At 33.0% G+C, this 26,685-nt stretch overlaps 1 pseudogene across 1 annotated transcript in view; it reads left to right on the forward strand.

Moving 5' to 3' along the window:
- The window catches only part of LOC149575903 (uncharacterized), a 55,993-nt pseudogene extending 33,334 nt beyond the window's left edge, over window positions 1-22,659 (forward strand). The window contains exons 6-8 of the transcript XR_016354214.1: window positions 9,172-9,414; window positions 9,586-9,843; window positions 22,588-22,659. The product of XR_016354214.1 is annotated as an uncharacterized LOC149575903 (transcript). The remainder of the gene's footprint in view (window positions 1-9,171; window positions 9,415-9,585; window positions 9,844-22,587) is intronic.
- The last annotated feature ends 4,026 nt before the right edge of the window (window positions 22,660-26,685 follow it).

Raw genomic sequence — 26,685 nt, forward strand, 5'->3', positions numbered from 1 at the left:
GTTTTCAGATAAACCAGCTTATTTTCCGATCATGTTTTACCAGTCACGATTTAAGGTGATGTGATAGCTTAAGGTAACGTGAAGGCTACTTGCTTTTAAAATCGATGGTTTGATTGATGATATGATATGATAGATTTTAATGACGTCCACGAGACTAAAGTAGTCTATGGGACCCATGCAATCACCCTCCCGAGTCAGGAGCGGAACTAGTCAGTTGTAAAGTTTTGGTTAACTTGTCTCTCTTTCTCTGAATTTTGGTAATCAAATCCGCTGCTCTCTTCACTTGATCTTCCTCGAATAAATAGTTGAAGTCCTTGTTCTGCAGTATTTTTGTATAACCAGATCTGATGTCATTGTAAGCCAGGCAGTCCTTGACAAAGTGCTGCTCTGTCTCAACTATTCCCATATTACAAAATAAACATGTTCTGTCTGCCCACTCTTCCTTTGGAACTTGCCACCGACCAGTTTCACATCGCAGCTGATGTGAACTAGTTCTAAGTTGTGCCATCAACATTTTTGCTTTCCAGTTAATAGGTGCTCTTATATAGGCCTTTTCATCATGACTAGAAGTGGGATTAAATTCTTTAATGTAATAGGATTTTTTCCGCCCTATGTGTCTTGTCCACAGAATATTGCGAAATTTTTCATTGACAAACTTTTTTATTTCTGTAATGTTATCCGGGCAAGTTTGGATGTTGATATCCCATTTTCACATCCATTTGTCATTTTGCTTCATCCATGTGCTTTTTCGCCTCACAAGTTTTTCCTCTATTATCAACTTGGGCCAACGATGTGTTTCCAGACCTTGGTTTTTCTTTAAGTAGCTTATCATTCGGACCAAAGCAACAGCTTCTAATGGAAAGGAACCCACCTCCCCCAAAAGGATCTCATACAGAACTGTGGTCTTGACTTTAAGATTGCATGTGATGAAGTGTTTTTGAATTCTTTCTACTTGCCGCCATTTCTGTTCGGACATACTACCTCCCCACACTTCACATCCGTATAAAATAACCAGAGTGACCAGCAAACCAAAAAGAGTTTTCATGGTCGTCCAATCCCATAATTCTACGTTCCTGCACTTGTTTTGTAAATAGTATAATGCCTTCCAGCGCCCTTGGATCCTTTTTGATCTACAAGTATCCCAATTGAGTTTGTTATGAAAATCGATGCCCAAGTATTTGTACTCTTCCACAATCTCAAGTGGGCTATTTTCCAATAGAAACTCGTCTTGTATGTCCCTATTCTTCTTCAGCTAGAAGATCATAATTTTGGTTTTACTAGTGTTAACTTGCATTCCTACTTCATGACAAAAATTTTCTAGTGCTGTCAAGTGCTCTTTCAAACCTTTAGCTGTTCTAGCAAGAATTATGAGATCATCTACATATAAGAGCAATCTTATCACAAAGTGGGCCAGCTGCACCCCCTCACCATTGGTCTTGTTTATCCACTCTTCTAACTTGTCAATATAGAGCCCGAATAATGTTGGAGATAGCGGACACCCTTGCTTAACCCCAATGTTGCTGTCAAAATTTTTTGATAGCCCTTCTGTCGTTCTGATTTTAGCTTTGACTTGCTCATATAATCTATAAATTGCTGACCTAAGTTCTTTAGGAACTTCCAACTCTTCCATTCTATCCCATAATTTATTACGTGGCACTGTGTCGAATGCTTTTTTAAAGTCCACGAAACAACAAAAAGCCTCGTTCCCCGGAGTGTCCCAAACTTTCTCAATCAAGTATCTACGAGTGATGCCATGATCTATAGTAGAGTGTTTTGGTCTAAAGCCTACTTGCCCTATTGCACGTTTGCCTTCTGTTTCAGCCTAGTTGCTGATTTTTTGTTCTACCAAGCTACCAAATAACTTGCCAAAAAGTGGATTGATCATGATGGTTCGGTAATTAGAAGGATTATTTATATCTCCACTTTTGTGGAGTGGGATCACCACACTTGTCCATTTTACAGGGAAACCTTCTCTATTGACATTGTTGAAAATTTTAGTGATGTGTGGTGTGAGGGTTTCAACACCCCATTTTAAGTATTCAGCGTGAAGCCCATCTATATCTTGCGCTTTACCGGCAGCTAACCTCCTTATGATTGCAATGTCTGAAACGTCCGTCGATCGTTTACTTTACTCTTTCCTCCACGAAAGAATCTTGCCTTTATTGACATTTCATTTGACGTGTCCACTGCTGAACATTCTCGTTGTATATATTTTTCATTTAAGAAGGTAAAAAATATAAAATAGAGTTACTTATAAAATGAACAAACATTAAAATTGGATCAACTACAAGTAATAAATTGATTATGTTTTACTTTAATATTAAGTATGTTTATTATTATTATTATTATTAAGTTTTTATGTTAGGTTAGATAGATTTTTGAAGGAATTTAGGAATTGGTATGAAAATCTGAAATGTGGATTTCAAATGATGATTTGTATGAATTGATTATTTAAATTTATTAATTGCAAACAAATTAGGTTGGATTCATTCTAATATTAAATTTTCTTATATTATTTTAATATTAAGGGAATATGTAAATTTATTATTAAAATTTTAATTTTTAATTTTTTTTTGCTTAACATTATATTTATATTAATAATAACTGGTTCAAAAAAGTTCTCGGAGAAAAGAACGGAAAAAAAAAATTCTAATCATTGCCTAATACAAAAAGGATGCAAAAGAAGAAATACTCAAAATTTTAACACAATTTTTTTTTAACTTTTTAAATTATATAAATTGTGATGAATTTTGTAAAGTGTAAACCGATAAACATAACAAATATATAAGAATAATATTTTAAATATAAATGATTAATTAAAATTTAATTTTGACAATGAGATAATTTAGGATAAATTTTGTTTTAGGAATAAATTGAACTTCATATGTGAGTATTCTAATTCTCTTCTATTCTATTCATTTTGAACAACTTATTATTTTTATTATTTTAATTTTTATATTAAAATATGAAAATAATTTAGCCGATAGGTTATAGGCTATTTGTGGGAACTTTGTTTTCAAAAATTGAATTTTGTTGTGAAAAGTTGTCAATTGTTGAAAAAGTTATTAGTTTGACCGGAAAATTGTAAATCCTTCCAATTTTTATCTATTTCCATTTTTAATGCTTGTTTTGATATTTATTAATTGTTATCTCCACTTTTAACTATTGTTTTTCTTTTTCTATTTATTTAAAAATAATAATTTACATCTCTATTTATTTAACTTTTAATCTTTAAAATTGAGTTAGATTTTAGCTTTTAATTAATTTTAATTTATCTTTTATATTAGTTTACTTCTTTTTTTTAAATATTATTTGTTAGAGACGTCATTTTTTTCATAATATTTTTTGATGGGTTTTTTTAAATGTTTTTTTTTCATATTTCATAAATTGAATTGAAATAAATAATATTTACTAATCTATTTAAAAAATTTAGTAAATATTGTGTTATTCAAATTAAAAATTACTAATAATCTAATTTGATTATATTTTAAATCTTCACTTTTAACTATTGTTTTTCTATTCTTATTTATTTAAAAAATAATTACTTGTGATCTCCACATTAGCTCATGTTGTGATATCTATTTATTTAATTTTTGATATTTTAAATAGATTTAGGTTTTAGTTTTTTAAAAAAAAATTAAATTTATTTATTTATTTATATTAGTTTAGTTTTTTCTTTATTTTTTTTAAGTTTCTATAATTTATTTAGCCAATAGAACATTTGTTAGAGACGTTATTTTTTCATATTACTTTTTTATTTCTCTTATTAATTTTTAATAATAGATGTCTTTATGGATTAAATAATTTTATTATCGAGCACTTATCAGCTTATCGTTGCAAGCACAAAAGCATGCAACTGCTTGAATAATATATGTTATCAAAAGATTTAAAAATTACATAATTAATTTTTAAATTTTACTTTACAATAATGAATTTATCTTTATTAATATAGAAAGTATTGTTCGTCAAATACTCTATAGGAATATAGTTTAAACTACATATTATTTTAATATTGTTTTTTAATAAATAAAACAATTATTTTTACTTTTTTCTTTAATTATTAGTAGCTAGACTTCGCAATATTTGAGATTGACTCAATCCACAATTTGTATATTTGTAATTGAAGCTCTTTGATGGATGACTACATAGGCCTTTTCATTGTTCCATTTTTTGTAAACTCATCTTTTAGCCTATAAAATGCTGCATATAGTTTAGAAATTATAAATGGTTTCAATTTGTAGCTTGAGTTTTCAATGTCAAATCTCAAAGGGTAAAATTAAGTATCCATATTTGGCCTTCTCATCATATGATCATGAACCTTTGATAGACTATGAAATCGTTCTACTCCAACCTAATATGTTTCTTCATTTTTTCCTTTGTAATCCTTTCCAATTGAAAGAGTTTACTAGAGTGTCAAACAAAGACAATACTCATCACATTGATGATACAATTGAAATCTAAGGCTAGTATAATGAATTTTTTAAGCTTGGGAACAAAGTTGATTCCATATAGAGATATGAGAGAACTATTCAACACTCATATATGACTCCTCTAGCTATTTCATTTATTGGTTCCTTTGTGCTTCATTATTTATACCTAATATTTTATAATTTAACGAAAATAGATAAGTAATTTGTAAGAGTTTAATCTAGGTTTACATACCCATTGGAAAATAGGCTTCTACAATTTAATGTGTAGGCCTATGGACCATAAGAACATTTTTTGACCTTGTTTCATTCTATAATAATTTGACTATAACCAACCCAAATTTTAAAACTTATAAAATAAAATAAAAAGAAGACAAACAGGTAATTAGTTGTTATAGTTATTGTAATTAGGGAATTTTGGCTCTGTTACATGTTAGGGTTGTCGTTGCCTCAAAGATTGACTTGTCAATGCCCAATACAACCACTAGACTTCTAAGACTTGTCTTAACCACTTGTTACAAGTTAGGGTTGTCATTGTACCAAAAGATTTGTCATTTCTAATACAACCGGTACAAGTTAGGGTTGTCATTGTACCAAAAGATCCATCATTCCTAATACAGCCATTAGACTTATATGACTTGTCTTAACCATGTTTTTTTGTTGTTGCAGAACTATCACTTTCTCTGATAATAAACCACTCCACAACTAATTTGTTCATGCAACCTTTATACACCTACAAATCTAATTTTGTATAATCCCTAAATAGACTTCTTTATCTTTATCAACATAAAATGACCTAGGTCTGGTTTTCATGAATAGTTTTTAAATTGCATATGTTGACAATGTAGCTTAAAACATTAGTTAATTGTAAGAAAAAAAAAAATTAATCATCATTCACAAGAATGAAAAGCTTCAATTGGCATTATTTCAAAATTTTACCAAATTTTTTCTTTGAACGTAAGCTTCCAATTTCTAGAATATTTTGACATCCTAATTGTTAGAGATGTCTTTCTTCTTAAGGGGTTCTTTTTCTATTAGATATATAGATTTACAATTTAATTTGAGTGGTCATTTTAGAATAATTTTTAAACCACACAATTCATTTATCAAACTTTTAGTGGCTCCACATTTTATTCACTGTGAAATTTTTGTCACAACCTTAATTGCTTCATTGTCTTGAGGTTTCTAATGCTGGCATAATATTTTAGCCACACAAACTATTTAACTTGTTCAATCTAAAAAAATTACCCGGAAAAAGGTTAGTGTATAGGGATTGTTGCTTTTTTGAGGTCGTGTTGTTGGTTCATCTTGAAAGAGGCAGTACATAAAATATAAAAATGATTTAAAAAAATAATGATAGTGTTAAAAGATGAGCTGAAAAAAAAGACAACATGATATATAATTTTCATGCATCTAAACTTGATGTTAATTGTTTAAAGGAATGTGGTGTTATTAAAATAATTAAGATATTTTGCAAAAGAATTGCACCAAATTATGTTATGTAGCAATCATAATTTCAGATGACACCATAGTTATTTAAAATTTGTCTCCTATTGGTTGTAAAAATTATCACATGTCAAGCCCCCTACTTTATCCTTCCATTTATTTTCTTATTATTTGTGTTGTGTGAGAGTATATTGATTTCCCAATAAAGAATATAGTCATGTAAGGTGGTTTTTAGTAACTAATGTTAGTAAAGGAATGAGCTACCATCTCATACAAGCATTGATTACTATTTTCTTCTCGTCTGTGATGAATTTTTGTAAGTTTGGAGGACAAGAAATTAGGAGGGAAATTTATGTCTCTTACAAAAATGGTAATGGATATATTTGCCAAGATTTTAGAAATAGTAGATTTTAGCAGATTTTAGCTTTATCTAGTTCTCTCGAGTTCTATATCATTTGTCAAATAGAGAAATAACTTGGTGTGCTCAAAATCAATGAGCATAATGATTATTTTGAGACCATAGTAGATGAAACTACAAGGAAGGATTGGGAGTGAGCTAGAGGACCTAAAAAGAATTTTTTCATCAGATTATTAGATGTTTTGAAATAAAATTGTAAAGCCTAGGCTTGTAGATTATATCTATACTTGATTGGTCATATTTTATTAGGAAGTGGAATAAAATGTTTTGAATATTTTAATGTAAAGTCTAAACTTGTGTCTAAGAAAAAAATTAGATTTCAAAAATTTGTACAATTTCGACATCTTCTTTATATATGGAATTGGAGAATTTTTAGAAGAGTATTTTTTTACCGTCTCCAAACACAACAAAATTAGAGAGCTTCGTACCTATAATTATTAAACTCCTGTTTTGTTCCTACAGAGGCATATGGAATAAGAAAATTTGACTCTTCAATTTTTACTTTTGTTGTTATCTCTATATGAAGGTTCCATCCATCTAGTTTTCAACTATTGAAAGTTATTGCATTATGGGCTTATAATTTATGTTTTATAGTTTTGTATGATCAATTATGGTATCTGAATTTGGCACTGACCTTATATCCCTGTATTAATTATATATTTTATATTTTGAATATTTTTGTTTCGTTGAGACAAACAACTAGATTACACATTACGTGTACACTCATTTTGATAATTCATTCATTTTGGGTGTGTTTACTTCGACACCCACTTTCTATGTACTCCACTTGAAATTATTTCTTTTCTTCAATTGATTAATGTTACTGTTGTTTATGAATTATAAAACTTTACCTTGTAGACATTTGGAGAAAATAAAGAAGATTTATAATTACAAATACTACATTTTTTAAAGTCTTTCCATGCATTTGAGTGCTATGCTTTTTAAGGATCTTACACTTATATACTCTTTTTATTATGTAAAGCTTCAATTATTCTTTCAAATCAAACACCTATCAGTATATCCCTTGCACCTCCTTTTAGTGCTAGTTGCAAGTACTAATAATTAATTTTGTTGAATTTGTCTCATCATTTGTTTTGGTATGGACATACCCAAGCCCTACCGTGTTTGTGGTCCCAAAGAAAATGGCCAATCCTATACCCAAACGAAAATAGGTAACTGGCAATCAGTGTTTAATTAAACATGAACGCAGCTGTAGTGGAAATGCCTGTGTAATTTAAATTTACATTAGGAAGCCTTTTATTACCATAGGTCCATAAGTATTATCAACTTTGTGAGAAGTGTTGGAACCTGAACTATAAAGAAACACAGCCCACAATTTCTCATGACTAGATAATTATTTATACGATATCCAAAGACAGTGCAGCTGAAGGAAAAACTCTAGAAATGCTTACATATGCTAAATAGCAAGTGATACATTTACAACCTAAGTCGCAACATTCGGTGAACTTCAAACATGAAGTTTGAATCTGCCGAATGTTAAACAATGAAAAAAACGAAAATTTGTGAGCAAATTCACGTCAAAAAATGTGCTGACTTTTACTAAACATTAGTTTTGTTAGGTGTGCTTTTTCCTTGGGTTTCTTCCAGAGAAAAGTGCAGCAAGTGGACATGGCCCCATTTTACTTCTAACAGTGTGAATAATCAGCAAGTTGGATGTGCCTCGATTCAGGCTGGGGTTCTATGGAAGGGGGCTTCTTCAAAAATAGAGTTGCAGTCTTATGAAATGTGTGGTCTATTTCAACTTAAATTTAGCTCCAAAATTTAAAGAAGCTGATATTTTTTTTTGTCTTTTATATTGCATACATAAAAAATAAGTACAAGGTTTAATCTTGTTATAAAATAATTTATCAACAAAAATCTACAAGTAAAATGTGTTGACAAGTGGTAAAAAGAACTACTAAGTTGGTTGGGTAATTTCTAGCCCCAGCTCTTTTTCACCAGCTTGCTAAAACATGCGAGCTCTTACTTTAGCCCCCCTCATAAGACCCCTCCTTTAGGCTGCCACTCCTTTTTAGATATTTGTCAGGGTTCTCTGACTTTTTTTCTTTTTTGATGGAGGTCATCCACAAAGACGTTTTAGGTACCCGATATGGGCTCACGTGTGCTTGAAACCTCTTTGGCTAAGAGCCAAGGACTGAGGAGCATCCACGTTGCCAAATTTGCCCGGGGCACAATCCTGGCCTCATCCCATTTTTATTTCTTTGGACCTTGCACTCAGCAAGACTTGATCCCTGGTGGGCTCTTTGTGAACCATTCAACTTCACCAATAGACCAAAGACCTGTTGACGTTGACTTTTTATTGAATGAATGCTAATGTGTATTTTAAAATTTTTATTGTTTTGTTTTTATATTCATTAAAAAATTATAATATGTATCTATAATTTGAATTTTTAATTTAAATTTTAGCTTTGAAGTCAAAAAGATAAGTTTAAATTCTATCTTTTTAAGCCAGATTTTTATAATATTTATTTATAATAAATTCAAACGTAAGATCCTTCTTTTACAAATAGTAGTTAAATTTATTAGATTTATATTATTGCTGAACTTGAACTCGAATGCAAACCTTATGATTTAGTTTAAAACTGAGATACATGAACTCGTGTTTATGGTTTTCATCTTCCTGGATTAGGGTTGAACTCTACTGTTTGCTAAATTAAAGTTTTAAATTTAAGTATTTGATGCTGATCCTTATGTTATCTCATGCAATCCACTTTGACCGCAAAATTTTATGCTTCTCCTTACTCTTAGGTATCTATTACAAGAAGTTTGCATGTTCATAAAGCAATCTAATATTTGCCCAGAACTATTATGAATCAGATTTTGATTTCTAAACTTATCTTTGTGATTATTTAAATCCAGATTGATGCAGCAGATGGCCTGGCTGAATTGAAAGCGATGTTCTTGGACATTAATAGTGACGATTTTCCCAAACCAGACATGGGTAAGAAGAGATCAAATAATTGTTCTGGAGAAAAAGCTAAAACTCATTGGAATAGTATGTCATTTTCTTCGCGCTAATTCAATAATCACGGCCATTTGAGGGGCAGTTATCAGTTTGAATCAACTTCTTTGGGAAATCAAAACAGCAGTACCTTTGGAGGGGTGAGTGCATTTTTGGGCTTCTGTCTTCTAGAAATCCAATATTGGGAAAAAATGATTATTCGACACTCTACTCTAAGAATCTTGCTTGGAAAAAGACTTTCCACTGTTACCTCACAATCTGATCTTGTACTGTTAAAGTCTTCAACGATTTAATTACCATTTCTACTACAGGGGTATGGTTTAGAGAACCAAGAACTGAAGCAGATGTTGATGAGCATGGATGATTCCAAATTTTATGAATTGGCATGCAATAAAGAGCCATCTGAAAAACCCTTGAGTCAAAAAGATGGCAAAAATCAATGCAAGAGCAGGCCGACGACGTTTGATGAACTGGTAGCAGAAACACCTTTTCCAGAAGGTGGAATTACAGGCGCTGATTTTTTTGGAATGGGCTTATGGAGTAGAACTGAGAATTCTGTTTGCACTGACGTATTTTAATGCAGAAGAAACCAATCTAGTAGGGCTTAGCCTAGATTTTCTTCATATTTTGATAAGACTGGATTTAAATTTTAAGTTTTGTTCAAGCTTAACGTCTTGTTATCACTTACTTGGGTTTAGGGATGTAACGTTTGCTAATACTGAATGTAATAATATTTTCAACTAAATGTAATCGTGTAATAATATTTTGAACTAAATGTAATCGTGTAATACTGAATGTTGTAATATGTGTGCTTTAAATATTATTCACCACTGCCATGCATTATTCACATGATATACACCAATACAATGCCCGTGTTGATTGTATTACTGATATGGTTTGTTGATGTTGTGACAACAAAAGGTGTAAGCGGGGGAAATGGGTGGCCGCCTCTCTTCATGAGGGACATGTCGTAGAGGGAATTTTCTAGTGTTACTCGAAAACGTGTTTTCATACTTAAATCGATCAGCCAAAAAATTGGAAATTATACTCAACGACTGTCTGTAGGATGGCCAAGCCATCTCCTGGCTGTCCTTGGGACAGATTCCCATTTCCAACGACAAACGGCATTCTAAATTTTTTTTTATAAATATTCACAAACTGTTTTACATTTCCTCAACCATTATCACTAGTAGTTGCAATGATAAGTCATAGTTGTTCAATAATATAATTATTTTTTAAAATATAATCTTATGTGAACAAATTCGATTATTAATAATTTTTAATTTAAATAATATAATATTTACTATAATTTTTTAAATAGATTAATAAATATAATATATTTAAATTTAATTTATTAAATATGAAAAAAATCATTAAAAATTTTCAAAAATGAGAATAATATTTTTTAAAAAACTAAACTAATATAAAAATAATAAATAATAAAAATAATTTAAAATAACTTAAAAACTAAAATCTATCAATTTTTAAAATGAAAAGTTAAATAAATGGAGATCACAAACTAACTATTTTTTAAATAAATAAGAAAAGAAAAATAATAATTAAAAGTGGAGATTTAAAATATAATAGTATGTGAACAAATTAGATTATTAATAATTTTTAAATTAATTAACATAATATTAACTCTTGGATTGAGGACTATGATGATGTCTTGGAATAGATGTTTTGGCTTACATTTTTGTAATCTCGATAACTGTTATATTTTTTGCTATTTTCCAACTGAACTTGGTGGTTAGAGGTTCGCCTCCCCCTTTTTTGACTTTGTAACTATCTTTTTTTATCAATCGATTCTTTAATTTAAATTTTTTTAAATAGATTAATAAATATTATTTATTTAAATTTAATTTATCAAATATGAAAATAATAATCATCTAAAAATTCCTATCAAAAAATCTATTTCAAAAAATTAATGAAAGAAATACAAAAAAATAATATGAAAAAATAGCAAGTTTGTAACAAATATTCTATTGACTAAATAAATTATAGAAACTAAAAAATAATAGTAAAAAAAAAAAACTAATCTAATATAAAGAATTAAATTAAAATAATTTAAAAACTAAAATCTAAATCAATTTTAAGAAGCAATAGAGATCACAACATGAGCTAACGTGGAGATCACAAGTAATAATTATTTTAAAATAAATAGAAAAAAAAAGTTAAAAGTAGAGATAACAATTAATAAATATCAAAACAAGAGTTAAAACTGGAGTGAGATAAAAAGTAGTTGGTAAATAATTAACAAGATGATTTACAATTTTCCAGCCAAAGTGACAACTTTTCTGGCCAACCGACAACTTTTTCGACAAGAAATTAATTTTCGGGAACAAAGTTCCCACAAATAGGCTATTGGCTAAAAAATTGTTCCCATTATTTTTCAATCATGTCCTTTTGATTCCATTACGGAGGGAAATTGATTTCATGAAGTAAGTCTAACTTAAGAGTAGCCCCAATTTCTTTCACTATTAGTTGTTTGAATTAAGAGATTGTTAACTCCTCATTCATTGTGATTCAAGGAAAAACATTAGTTTTCTTTGTAAAATCTTCACCTTAATTTCAATGTGTACGGTGGCTGATTTTCTGTATATTATGCATATTGTAAACTATCAATGATTAATAAAATTCATTCCTCAACAACTTTTTTTTCTCTATTTTATTTTCTCTTTCCTAACTACATCTATGCAATTGTAGCTGCAAAATTTTACATGGTATCAAAGCCTAGTTGTTGGAAAAGAAATGTGAGTTTTTGTTTTCAAGTACAACAGATCATAGCTTGAAAGAATGGAGTTTTCGATATTTTATGTTCTTATGTCATACAATTATTATGAATGGAAGTCACTAATTCTACTTAGGCCCACAAGTAGAGGCTTGTAACAAAAAGTCATGGCAATAGAGGTTGGACCCAATTCTACATCAGAGATAGGCCAAGATCACGCTCTCTTCGTATGGATCTCTCTTTAGTGACACTTGTTTCAATAGACTTGTCATGCCTCTTAGTGTAAATGCTTCCTTTGCTTCCATTGTTGACGATCGATATCTATATTTCGAATCATCAATTGATTATTGCATGGTTGAGTAGTGTTGTTAGGGTCACTTGTACAGACTCGTGTGTCATCTGCATCCTTGAATGATAGATGTTTTGCCTCTATTTGTCATCTATTATTTGTTTGAGGGAGCTATGTAGATTTACTGTCTATTGTATCTTTGATTTGATTAGCAAATGTTTTGCCTTTCTTTGTCATATGCTCATTGTTCGACTAGTATTGTTGGGGGCACTCACATAGATTGATCCTTATCATCATCTTGGTTTTAAAAAAGGTTCTTCATTAAACGCTATGGCAATTGTCTACAAATTTTTAGATGTATATTTTCTTTCATTAGTTTTCATTCTCCTCAACCTTAAAGGGGGTAGGGGTGGGGTGTTAGCGTTATTTTTAAATCATTTCCTTGTGATTCCGTTTATGGATGACTTGTTTGATTTGATGTGCTATTTAATATGAAGGGAAATTGATTTCATGAAGCAAATCTAACTAAAGAACAACCCTAGTTTGCATTCAAAGAAGAGCATTATTTTTCTTTGTGAAATCTTCACCTTAATTTTAATTTGTATGATGGCTGATTTTCTATATATTATGCATCTTATGCATATTGTAAACTATCAATGATTAATAAATCATTGTTCAACAACTGTTTTATTTTTTCATGAATTATTTTCTCTCTCCTCGCTACATCTATGTAGTTGTAGCTGCGAAATTTTTCAAAAATAATAAAATATGTTATAAGATCAATGTTGGACATACTTTTATGTTACAATTTAATTTTTCCATTTTTTGGGCTCAGTTATACACTATAAGGGGACATTCATTGTGAGAGGTTTGCATTTGAGAGGAGAGGTCTATTTATTGAGAGAATAGTTATTCGACTCTTTGCTTGCTTATTCATTCCAAAGACCTTTCATTGGAGAGTTTGTACAATAGTTTGCAAAGAGGAGATACATTTGAGCTTTGGATACTTTTCATTGTTTCAATGAATTATATCTATGAATGAATGAAATTGAAATTTGAACTCATTTGATTCAATTGATGACATCTTATGTTACTATTCAATGATGAACTAATTTGATTCATTTGATGCTATGCTCTATGCAAAAAATATGACCGTAAGAAACTCTCTTTATGGGTGTTGCGGGGGAGGGGATCCACCCAAAAGCTTGAACTCTTCAAACACTTAAAACCTCTATGCACTAAAACACTTATTTGCAATGATTGAGGCATGTAAGCACAAATAAAAAACCAAGCACAACACAACACAAGGTTTGTTTTATCGTGAATACCCAAATTAGGGTGAAAACACCGGTAGGGTTTAACCCCACAATAAGACTTAATACCTTGTTAAAAGTATAAGTTTATTACAAATGAGGAATACACATCCATTTAAGCACCCCACCTAGAGCTTGTTGCCCAGTTAACCTTGGGCTCCAACTCTAAGGAAGGGTAAGTGTCTTACAAACACAAAATAGACTACAATCTAGCAATTTTTTGAACTATGCAGTAGTATCTATTAATGTCTTAGTTAGTTCCATTGAAGTACAATCAACTTTATGTTGGAGTTCTATCTAACTCTTTTAGATGAGAAATTCATCGCTCACGATTTCTACACAATTCCTTGGCATTTACACTAATCCTCCTCTTGTGCAACAGTAATCTTTTCCCTAATTCATTACTCTTTATAAAGAACTAGGTCAAGAAAACCTAACTTTCAATTTTCACCTCTCTACACCAAGATCTATGATCCTGATCGAAATAAGCTTTGATCCAATATGCTTTGATCTTTCATCATCACCTCAAGACCATAACTCTTACAAAAAATATTTTACTTAGTCACCCTAAAATATTTTAACAAATTTCTTGACATGTTGGCTAAGAGCACAAGAAAACCACCTATAATTGGAAAGATTCTTTAAACTCAACAAACTAGATCAATGTGAGCTACCAGCTTATTAGGCACATAATTCAAGAACATAATTAGGCATCATGGAGACAAAAAAATAATCAAATTCATCGCGTCCATTGAAATTGCCAATAATTCTTGCCAACCCTCAAGAACACTATCAGTCATATGTAACACTTGCCTTGCAGATCCTCAAAATCACAAACTCTTTGAATGGTAGACATAACTATGTCCTAATTATAGTTTTAGTTGTACAACCAAAGATCTCATCTTGAACATGTGCCATTTTTTTGTAGTTCTATGCTATATTGGCAGACTGTAAAGTAGTCAATCACCTTATGCGATCTCATAACTCGATCAAATCCACATGTTAGAACCTAAAACTTGAATGAATCATGTAGACAACATTTAAAACATCTTATGAGGCGCATGACTCCTCATCCTCAACAATCATCCTTTATTGTCAAGGACAACACATCCAACTTGCCAACAACCCCCCCTTTAGTATTGATGGCAATATGTGATAGGAAAAATGAGTAATGCAATCAAAAACTAATTAATTCCTTCCCTTGAGGTTCCCAACTAACAATACTATCAACAATATCCACAATATACTTTTTTTGATATTTTAGAGTCTCTCTAATTCAACACTATTACTAAAATCCCTGCTCTAATACTGCTTTCTCTAAGAAGAAGTTCCCTTTGGTTAAAATTTGATTACATACTCTTATTGCCATTAGTTTCTCCCTCTCGGATGGACATTGCTCTCTTATCTCTATCTATTCTCTATAGCTAATATCTTCTTTCTCATGTGCAAGTATAAACAAATTCACATCTACTTTCTTCTCCCATTTGAACTTGTTTAACTTGTTCTTTTACATTTTTCCTCTTATCCCCCTTTGTCATCAATGACACTGGTGTAGCAGTTGTACTTTCTCTGAGCTGCTAACACATCTAACCATTGATCAAACACAAAAAAAATAAACACCTTTCTTACCATGCTGACTACTCCACTTTAGTAGTAGCCTCTAAACACCAATCTAGTTGTAAGATATTTCCATTTAGTACCCTAGATTGACGCAACCTCTTGCATCTTGGTTCTAATCAGGAAGGCTAATAACCCCTAACTAGCCTCTAAGATACAAAAATGCATCCTTAGAAAAAGACTTGGTGAATGTTTCAGTTATTTTTTTCTTGATAGGAACATTCTCCAGTAGCACCTCTTTCTTATTCACCTTTTTGACTTGGAAAATGGTACTTGATTGATATATGATTTGTCTTTGAGTGTTGTACTGAATTCTTAGAAATATTGATTGCACTTGAATTATCATAGTATATAGAAATAGGCTCGTCAAATACAAATCTAATGTCTGACATATATCTCATGCACATTATTTGTGTATAAATGTTAGCAACAACAACCTACTCTCCCTTTGTAGTAGATAAAGAGATGGAGTTCTACTTCTTGCTCAACCAAGAAACCAATCTTTTTCCTAGAAAGAATGTAACACCCCTCATAGTTTTTCTTTTGTCAACTTCGCTTGCCCATTCAACATTTGCATAATCACATAAAGTGAAGTCATTACCTTTATAATACCACATCTTAAAGTCCTTTGTCCCTTTTCACATATCTTAGTATTCTCTTTGATTGCTACTCATGATTGTGTCTAGGATTTGCCTAAAATATTGCCAAAGATACAACATTTATAATATCTAGTTTAGAGTGAGTCAAATGAAATAATTCTCCAACCATTAATTCGTGTCTTGCTTGATTACCTTTGGGGGACTTGTCATCTCATGAAAACTTGCAACCAGTCACCATAAGTGTACCTAATGGTTTTGAATCTAAACTTCTTTAACATCTCCTTCACGTACTTGACCTGGTGGTGTAGGTTACCTCCCTAATTTTGATCTTTGGTGTGATTAGAGGTTAGTTAGGTTTGTGAGTGTGTTAAATAATCTCCAAGAGTTCTTCGAGTGCAACTCATCCAAATGTAAGAGTCAAGTTGCTCACTAGGTCTTAGGTTGCTCAATAGGTCAAATAAGATTAGGGATGGGAAACTAAGTGCTTTGATGATCTAAATAGGTCCTAGGTATCTTATCTAGGGTCCTAGAAAGGTTCTAGGTGAACCCATTTGACCAAAACAGCTAAAGAGAAAAAATTACTTGAGCAACATTTGTAAATTTTGCAAGAAATTGCAATTAGTAGTTTGGAGGTTGTAACTACCCATACTCGAGTATATGAGCATGGTAGATCATATTTTAAAGAGTTGGAAGAATTACCATCAATTTTATGCACATGTGGAACTACTGTACGAACATTTTGTAGAGTGTTTCCATTGTTTTATGATGTAGTACATCAGTATACAAATTGGCACATGAGATCAAGTTTATGTTTTTGATAGATTATTCTTTCCTAATTTTTTCCATATTCAAGTTTGTGTTGAAGTTATCAAGTTCTCAAGTTGCAGTATTTTCTTGCTAACTGGCCTGAACATTGCCTTCACAGGGTTGTTTGTACAAAAATGCCTCTAACCTAATCACCCACAATGGAAAATGCATGAAACCAGGTGGGGTGATAGGTTAGATTGTGTACATAGTGTTTTTTCTTTATTATTCATTTTTATGGTTAGTTTCCAATCCATGAGGTGATGCCCTAGGTTGACTGCTAGGAGTATGTGAGCTTGGATAGTTTTGCAAAAGATGTTGCAAAGCACACCCATAATCATGTAGGGTCTAACAAATGGAGTTTCTAGGAGCCCTAGAGTGTCACCTTGAATTTGAAAGTGGAATGGAAGGTTGGTTAGAGGTATGAAGAGCTTGGGAGATTTTTTATTGTTGACTAGATTGGAGGCCTAAAATAGAGGCTAGAAACTAGGGCTTAAGAGTAAATAGGGTTACGAGTGTCTTCAAGCTTTGAAAAATTGGAATCTTGGAGTGCTAGGAGATAGCTACTAGATTCATAGGGTTTTTTATGGGATTATTTGGAATACCTTGGAGTATGGGAGAAAAATAGGGTTACTAGACCTAGAAGCCATTCGGCCTAATTAGCCCTATGTGAAGAAATTGAGGTTTCTTTGGGTTTTGTTGTGACCAAAAGTGTTGAATGAGGTCAGGAAGGTTATGGAGGGTATCTACATCATCCGTAGACTCCAAGTTAGGGGATGTGCAAGATCCTAAGTGAGGGTTAGGGTTTTAGGGGAAAGAAGGACTAGTAGGACTAGTGCCTAAGAAGGGAGATTAAGTCTACACCAAACCAACAACACCTAGGAGGCAAGTTGGAGGAGCAATCTTGGAGGCTTGGATTGGTGGAAAGTCAAGCAACAAGAATCATTGGATGCTTCAAGATTGAAACCTTAGTTAAGAGTGATTATTGTATAGAACCCTAGGCCCTCTACATCAAAGTGGTATCAGAGCCTATTTTCAATTGGTGTATGTCAAACATGGAAGACCAATTGGATGACAGTATGCTTCCCAAGGCAATGAGAAAGGGTGCCATAGTGGATTTGATCATGGATCTATTGGCCAAAGCCAATTAGGAAGACCCTAAAAGTAAGAAAAGAATCATAGAATGGGGAGATGAGAGTGGGGAAGAAGATGAAATCCTCATAGGGGAGACATCTAATGGTAAGGATCCTAAGGTAGATTAGGATAAAAAGGTGTTTTTGGATGCCTTTAAGTCTCTTAATAACGATAGTATGGAATCTTGAAGTTGATGAAAGATCAACCCTACAGCTCCCAAGAATCACCTACATGGAAACACTTATCATAAAAGAGAGAAGTAAAAAGCTATGTAGGCTGGAATTGCTAGATCCATAGATAAGACAGTCTTGATGAGCTAAAAGAGAAACTATTTTTTTATCAAAATTGAATGAATAAATTATAAAGAGATCAATCCTTATAAAAGGAGATCAAAACCCTAATAGGTAAAACCTAGGTTGTATGATAATAATTAATTAATATATGCCTAAAGTTTAGCTTAAGTAAACTAGAGATAACAAGTGACTTAATAAATAAATCAAAATAATTTAATTAATAAGGCAATATCCGATTACTCTAACACCCTCCCTACCCCCCCTTAAACTTAGGGAGTAGCTAAAAACCTAGAAACTACTACTGAAAGTAAATTTGGGTTCCGGCAACAAGGCCTGATGAGGTACTCAAGTACAAACAAATCTATGTAAAGAGGAGAAATAGAGAAAACCACATGGGAAAAACCCTACTCCAAAAAGAGATGGAAAAAATGTTCTAAAATATAGTAACAAAAGGATGATCATGAAGAAAACCACTGAAGCATGAAGCTGCAAATACTACCAAATTGTTGATCTAAAGAATCTTCACTGTATAGAATATGATCAAGTAAAGAAGACTAAGTCTGAAGAGCTTATCAATCGAAGATGATAGGTATCTTCATGGCCTCCAAAAATAGGAAATAAAGAATGTCTATATGGTAAATGATCCATCTCACCGAAATGCATAGGTATCTAGCCACTGTAAGTGCCTAGTACACAGGATCAAATATTGAATATATAGCTCACTCCATCAAACCAAGAAAGTAATAGAACTAATATAAAACCCCTATAATGCTAAGAGGTAAGACATGAACATTGAAACTAAATGCAATATCTCTTGCAAAAAGAAGAATCGAGAACATTGAGAGTTCAAAAGAAGCACAAACACCTATAATGACACGTGTCATCAACACATCATGAGGCTAATGCCATGGAAGGAAAACTCACTTAATAAAGGAAGATGACGAATATGGCCAACATGAAACCCCCCAAGGAAATTTATAATGTAGTGCAAGTACGACAAGATACAAAGATGTGCAAGTTCCTAAGGTGCAGTATAGTGGCACTTTATCTATCTGCGTTTGCAAAAATACTACAAAAGGATGTCAACAAAGATCAAAAGAGACATAAGGCTGATACAAGAGAAAGTAGAACCCATGTAAGATCATCTAAAGAAAAAAAATATTGATCTTCAAACCTGAAAAAACCAAGATATCCACCAGAATGCAAAAAAGAAAAAAACTGAATGGAATGTGTCTAAAGGAGAATCTGGAAAATAGAATGTCTCAATATATGTCTCTAAGAGTGCAAAATAGAACTTCTGAATTTAACAGAAAAAATAGGCCACCAAAAAGCATAAAAAAATGCAAATAAACTTCACCATCATGATAGATTCGGAATTAGCTTTCCAGTGCTTCTTGCAGATCAAAAAACAGAGTCTGGATGAGCAAGTTATGGCCAAAAAAACCACATGTAGTTCAAAAAGCACTGGAAGGGCAAAATAAAAAAATTATTGTCTCAAGATTAGTGCCAAATACCTCAAAAAATGTGCCCACCAGTGCCAAAATTATCTCAAGAAGCGTGTTGACCAGTTATGTACCAAAATTGTCCTGAATTGTGTGCCCAAAAATCTTGATTTATGTAGCAAAAAATTTTATTTTTTGTGCCAAAAATTACAATTTTTTTGCCTCGAGAAATGTGTCAAAAATCTTGATATGTGTACCAAAAAGCCAAAAAACTACCTCAGGAAATGTGCAAAAATCTCAATTTTTGAAACAAAAAATCTTGATTTAGCGCTCCAAAAACCAGAAAATCGTCGCCTTGAGAATCGTGGCAAAAAATCAAAAAATTGTCACCTTAGGAAATGTGCTCAATCAGGAAGCAATATTATTTAGCCTCAAATTCCAACTATGTCCAAATTGGACAAATATGAAAATAAAGGTTTTTCGGCGCTTTGAGCTCAATGACAATGTCCGTTTGGGCTCAAAGTTCTCTGAAAAATGGTGACCCCCAAATTCAATACAAAAACACTATGAAAAATGAAACCCTCTGAAAGAGAAAACATAGATCTAAAAGTCAAGCCAAACTTCTCATAATTGAACAAGGGCATGAAGATCTAGAGCTCTGATACCATGTTGAAGTTGATGAAAGATCAACCCTATAGCTCCCAAGAATCACCTACATGCAAACACCTGTCACAGAAGAGAGAAGTAAAAAGCTATGGAGGTTGGAATTTTCAGATCCATAGGTGAGACATTCTTAATGAACAAAAAGATAAATTGTTTTTTATCAAAACTAAATTACAAAGAGATCAATCCTTATAAAAAGAGATCAAAACCCTAACAGGTAAAACCTAGGTTGCATGATAATAATTAATAAAATAATTAATTAATATATGCCTAAAGTTTAGCTTAAGTAAACCAGGGATAATCAGTGACTTAATAATTAAATCTAAATGATTTAATTAATAAGACAATATCTTATTACTCTAACATGGAACACATCCCTTACTACAATGGTAGTTGAATGGGGAGGAATTGTCAGATTGGTTGGAAGCCATTGATAGCTAGTTTGATTACAAGGAGGTACAAAAGGAGAAGAGATTCAGCTATGCCAAGGCTAGGCTCAAGGGATTAACATTAGTTTGGTGGAACATGATGCAAGATGATAGGGTAGTAATAGGGAAGAATAAGATAGTGTCATGAGAGAGAATGAAAATCAGAATGAAGGTATAGTTCTTGCCTACTGATTATCAGATCCAGATGTATCAAAAGGTGCAAAATCTAAGACAAAGAGACATGATAGTAAGTGCCTATACTGAAGAGTTTAATAGATTGAGTCTCAGAGCCAGAAGGCAAGAAGAAGAGGTGGAGAAGGTAGCAAGGTACCTTAATGGCCTAAGACAAGGGATCCAAGATGAGATCACTATGATGGATCCTGATAGTATGCATAAATGCTTTCAAATGGAATTGAGAGTAGAAGATAAAGCTAAAAGGAAGAATGAGTCATATCAAAGAGGAAGAGGCAATAATAGAGGGTTCAGTGGCAGAGGTAGCTTTGGAAGAGGACAAAGTCCTAATAGGACTGATGAAGCTTAGTTTGCTAACAATAGTGGAAAAAAATAGTATAAGGGGTCATCATATAGAGGAGGATTCAGAGGAAGTGGGCCACCTCAAGGCAGATTCTAGTCACAAGGCAAAGGTAGTACTATTTTTAATAGCAAATGTTACAACTATAACCAAGTGGGCCATACTATGAGTAGATATCCTGAGAAGGATTCCTCTTCATCTATGGGAGAAAGGAGAACCCAATTAGTGCAAGAACATGACACTGAAAGTGTCACATCACCCATTTCTAAAGTAGGACCAGTACTAGATGGTGAGAACTTGATGTTAAGAACTTTATTGAAGATGCCAAATGTGGTAGAACCACCTCAAAGAAAGAGCCTATTTAGGACTACTTGCAAGTCACATGGCAAGGTTTGCAAGATGATAATGGATTATAGTTCCACTGAAAAAATTGTGTCAACTAAAATGGTGGACAAGTTGAAGCTTAGGAGAATACCCCACACCACACCATACAAGGTGTCATGGTTGAACAAGGGTAAATAGGTCTTGGTGGATGAACAAGCCCTAGTGGAGTTTGAGATTGGGGAATACAAGGACAAGGTCCTATATGAAATCATGCCTATGGATGCATACCATCTCTTGTTGGGACATCCATGGCAATATTATGTAAAGGCCATACATGATGGAGAGTAGATTAGCTATGTGATAACCAAAAAAGGTAAGAAATTTCAGGTGGACCCTTTGATTGATCCTAAAGAGGAGAAGCACGTGGGTTCAAGTGCGATGTTGTTAAGTGGAAAGGAGTTCCTAAAGGCTATGAAGAAGAAGGGAGGGTGTTGTGCCATAGTGGTAAGGCCTAGAGAAGAGACCAAAGGGAAGATTCAAGTGCCTCAAGAAGTGCAACAATTGTTGGAAAGATATCATAAGATAGTGGATAATGGGTTACCTAGTGCATTACCTCCTATGAGGGAATTAAATCACCAAATAGACCTAATATTAGGGGAAAACCTACCTAATAAGGTAGCCTACAAGATGACAGCAAGCCAAATTGTAGAGATAGCAATGTAGATTCAAGATTTTTTGGAGAAAGGGCTCATAAGGAAAAGTTTGAGTCCTTTTTTAGTCCCTATAGTCCTTGCACCTAAGAAAGATGGAAAATGGAGGATGTGTATGGACTTTAGGGTAGTCAACAAGATCACCATCAGATATAAATTCCCTATGCCAAGGGTTGAAGATTTGCTAGATAATTTGGGAGGCTATTGCTACTTCTCCAAGGTGGATTTGAAGTCAGGGTATCATCAAATTAGAGTGAGGTATGGGGATGAATGGAAGACAAACTTCAAGACAAATGAAGGGTTGCATGAATGGCTAGTAATGCCCTTTGTCTTAACAAATTCCCCAAGTACCTTCATGAGACTAATGAGGTGCTAGTAGATTTCATAGGTAAATTTGTTATTGTGTATTTGGATGACATTTTAATCTTTGGCAGGTCCAAAGAGGAGCATATGAAGCACTTGGAGATGGTATTGAGGAGGCAACACTAGGAGAAGTTGTTGATTAATCAAGAAAAATGTGAGTTCCTAAAAATTGAACTAGTCTACCGTAGTTTTATTGTTGCCAATGGATGTATCAAGATGGATCCTGAAAAGTTCAAATCCATATTAGAATGGCCAACTCCCAAATGTATAGGGGATGTTAGAAGCTTTCATAGGTTAGTATCCTATTATAGGAAATTTGTAAGAAGTTTCAGTCACATATGTGCATCTATATTGAAAACCATCAAAGGAGGGGTGAAATGTCAGTTCAAATGGATAGATGTAGTAGATAAGGGGTTTGAAATTTTGAAGAAGAGGATAGAAGAATTGCCTACCCTTAGGTTTCCTAATTTTATTTAGTTATTTGTGGTGGAGTGTGATGACAGTTAGCTAGCTATTGGAGCAGTACTAAGCCAAGAAGGACATCCTATGGCATTCTTTTCAGAGAAATTAAATGAGGCCAAAAAAAGTACTCAACCTATGATTTGGATTTGTATGCAATGGTGCAAGCCTTGATGAAATAGAGGCACTACCTCATTCCAAAATAATTTTTGGTTTATACAAACAACCATGCCCTTAGTTTTTTGAATGGGCAAGAGAAACCAAATCAAAGACACCTCAAGTGGGTGGAATATTTGCAGGCATTCACCTTTTTGATCAAAAATAAGAAAGGTGTGAGTAATAAGGTTGTTGATGCTCTTAGTAGAAGATTCCCACCCATACAAGAGATCCAATTGCAAAGTTTAGGAATGAGGGACTTGAGAGATCTCTACAAGGAGGATAAAGACTTCAAAGAAGCCTATAAGGCATGTATGAAATTTTAACAAGGTTTGAAAATTGATTATACTGAGTATATGTTGCAAGAGGTTTTTTTGTTTAAGGGACATCTATTGTACATTCCCCAATATTCCACGAGGGAGAACATCATCAAGGAAAAGCATCAAGGTATCTTGGGAGGACATTTTGAGGTAGAAAAAAAAAACTTGAACAAGTTTCTAGGTATTATCACTAGCCTAGATTGCAAATTGATGTAAGGAAGTTTGTGGAATAATGTCATGTATGTCAGAGGGCTAAAGGACAGAGTAGTAATGTAGGATTATGCCAACCACTCACTATACCAAAAAGGCCATGGGAGTGCTTAAGTATGGACTTTGTTTAAGGACTCCCTAAAACACCCAGAGGGCATGATAGTGTGTTTGTGGTTGTAGATCATTTTAGAAAGATGGTACACTTCATCCCATGCAAACACACAAATGATGCTTCCCATATAGTAGGTTTGTTCTTTAGGGATATAGTGAGGATCTATGGTTTGCCACTCAACATTGTGAAGATAGGGACACTAAATTCATAGGCCACTTTTGGAAGACCCTTTAGAAGATGTTGGGAACCAACTTGTCCTTTTCTTTAGCTTACCATCCTCATTGTAATGGACAAACAAAGGCAGTGAATAGATCTTTGGGAAACTTATTGAGGTGTTTGACCTAGAAGCATGGTCAATCATGGGATCATATTATAGGGAAGGTAGAGTTTGATTATAATGACTCCATTAATAGGATCACTGGAAAGAGCCCATTTGAAATTATGTATGGGACTCAACCTAGGGGGATCTTGGAGTTGAGGGATCTCAGCCTACATGAAAAAAAGAGTTCATAACAAGATTTATTTGCTAAGAAGATGAAGGAGTTGCATGAGAAAGTTGGGTAGACATTGCAAGGCCAAGTAGAGAAGTATAAGACAAAGGCAAATAAGACAAGGAAAGACTTGCAGTTCAAGGTGGGAAATTTAGTACTTGCCTATCTCAAGAAAGAGAGGCTCCCAAAAGGATATCCAACCAAGTTGTTGATGAAGAAGACAGTGTAATATCCAGTTTTCTAGGGTCTAATTTAACAACTAACATACTCAAAGAGAATACAGTTATAACTTTAATTTAATAAGAAGATAGTTACATCATTCATGTTCATGTGAATAAGATTTATCATTAAAATCAATTAGAAAAAATTTCTTAACTAAAAAAAACCATCAAATGAAATTACTACAGAAATTAAAAACCACATACCTCAGAATCTGAGATTGAAATCAAAACTAGGGATGCTTCTGCAACCACTGGGTTAGTCCACAATACCAATTTAACAATATCACATAACGACTATCATCTAAAAAATTGCTATCTCAAAATCAAATGATAATGACAATTAAATACCACCAAATTGAAAATTAGGGCATCACATACCACTGTATCAATTAGGGCATTGTTTACTATTGGTTCATTTAGAGCTTTTGATACTACCATTACAAATAGGGCTTCCAATACCACTGATTCAAATAGGGTTTGCAATACCGCTGATTCAAATAGGGCTTCCGCTACCACGGATTCAATTTAGGGCTTCTGCTACCATGGATTCAATTTAGGGCTTTCGCTACCATGGAATCAATTAGGGCTTCTGCTATGATGGAATCAATTAAGGCTTCAGAATCCTTTCCTTCTGATTGCTTAATTGTGACAGTAACTGAAGGTTAGAAATATACTTATATTTGATATCCATATAAATGAAAAACAATCCACGAATCTATATCTTGCATCTAGGTGTAAAATAACAGTAATAATAAATTAACTCAATTTAATCTTACCTCCTCATAAATAAAAATGATAATACTTGTTTCTGATAAACAACTAAATGCATGGCTTATCTCTGTTTGATGCATGTCCAATATCTTGAGGAGAGGTGAAACATTGTCAGAGGCTTAAACTCTTGTACCATTTCTCTATAACTATTAACTCCTTCCATTTTCAAAATTTTATAAACAAGGGTTTCTAATTGATTGGGCGGGAGTTCTCTAGATAGGGAGGATGATCTCTTGACATCTTTTCAGGCTTGGTTTTTTTGTGTTTGAACTTCCTTCAGGGCTGCATATTTTTTTGCTTCTAAAGAATCGATGCATGAGCCACTCACCAAACTCAACAATCAAACCTACCCACAAATGACTAACTAATAAAATAATAATTTATGTCTTTTTAAGAGACTTATTTAAATAAATCATGTGGGCCCCATAGATGTATCTTGTTTTGAGTTGCTAGGACCTCTACCTATCTGCCCAGTGATGGTGATGCCCTACCTAATTCTTTTCTGAAAATGCTTCCATCCCTTTGACGTGTTTCCTACAAGGAAATCCCTAGTAGTTAAATTATATTATCATAATAAATAATAAATTATTTAATCATAATTAATCATAACTATTAACCATCTTCCCAATTCCATGAATTCTTGATTAACGATCAACTAGCATGTTATCTTCACTTGAAATCATAACGACTAACTATCTTACCATTGCGTCAGATTATGACAAATTAAAATGCCAACTGACTTCATGTGAACCTCAATAGCTATATTTCAAATTAGGTCCTAAATTGGGATGTAACAAATAGGACCTTTGAAAATCCTATACAAATATGGAAATAATGCCTATGAAGTTGAACTTCCTCCTGACTTAGGCATATCACCTATTTTCAATGTGTGTGACTTTTTTTCCTACAAGGGTACTCATGTTGATGTTGATCACCACACTCTTGCAGATTTGGGAGGGGTTGATTGGGTACAAGACTTGCCAACATCCCAATCTTTACAACTAGATAGTGTTTTGGATTCTAAGTTGATCAAGAAGACTAGGAAGGGTACCTACAAGACCTACTTGGTGAAATGGAAGGGACTACTAGATGCCAAGGCCACTTGGATGACTAAAGCAGACATACTAAAGCATGGGGTTACCATTGAAGACCTCCTAACTCAAGGGACTTGAGTTCTTTGTCACATGGGAGTATGGTTTAGGGAACCTCCCTAATTTTTATTTTTGGTGTGATTAGAGGTTATTTAGGTGTGTGAGTTTGTTAAATAATCTCCAAGAGTTCTTAGAGTGTTACTCATCCAAATGTAAGAGCCAAGTTGCTCACTAGGTTTTAGGTTACTCAAAAGTTGTTGATTGAGCCAAAGGTTGCTCAATAGGTAAAATGAGATTATGGATGGGAAAATAAGGGCTTTTATGGTATGAATAGATCT

The sequence above is a fragment of the Cupressus sempervirens genome, chromosome 1, assembly GCF_028749045.1.
Source record: "Cupressus sempervirens isolate cs-2001-9-10 chromosome 1, ASM2874904v1, whole genome shotgun sequence".
Lineage (NCBI taxonomy): Eukaryota > Viridiplantae > Streptophyta > Pinopsida > Cupressales > Cupressaceae > Cupressus > Cupressus sempervirens.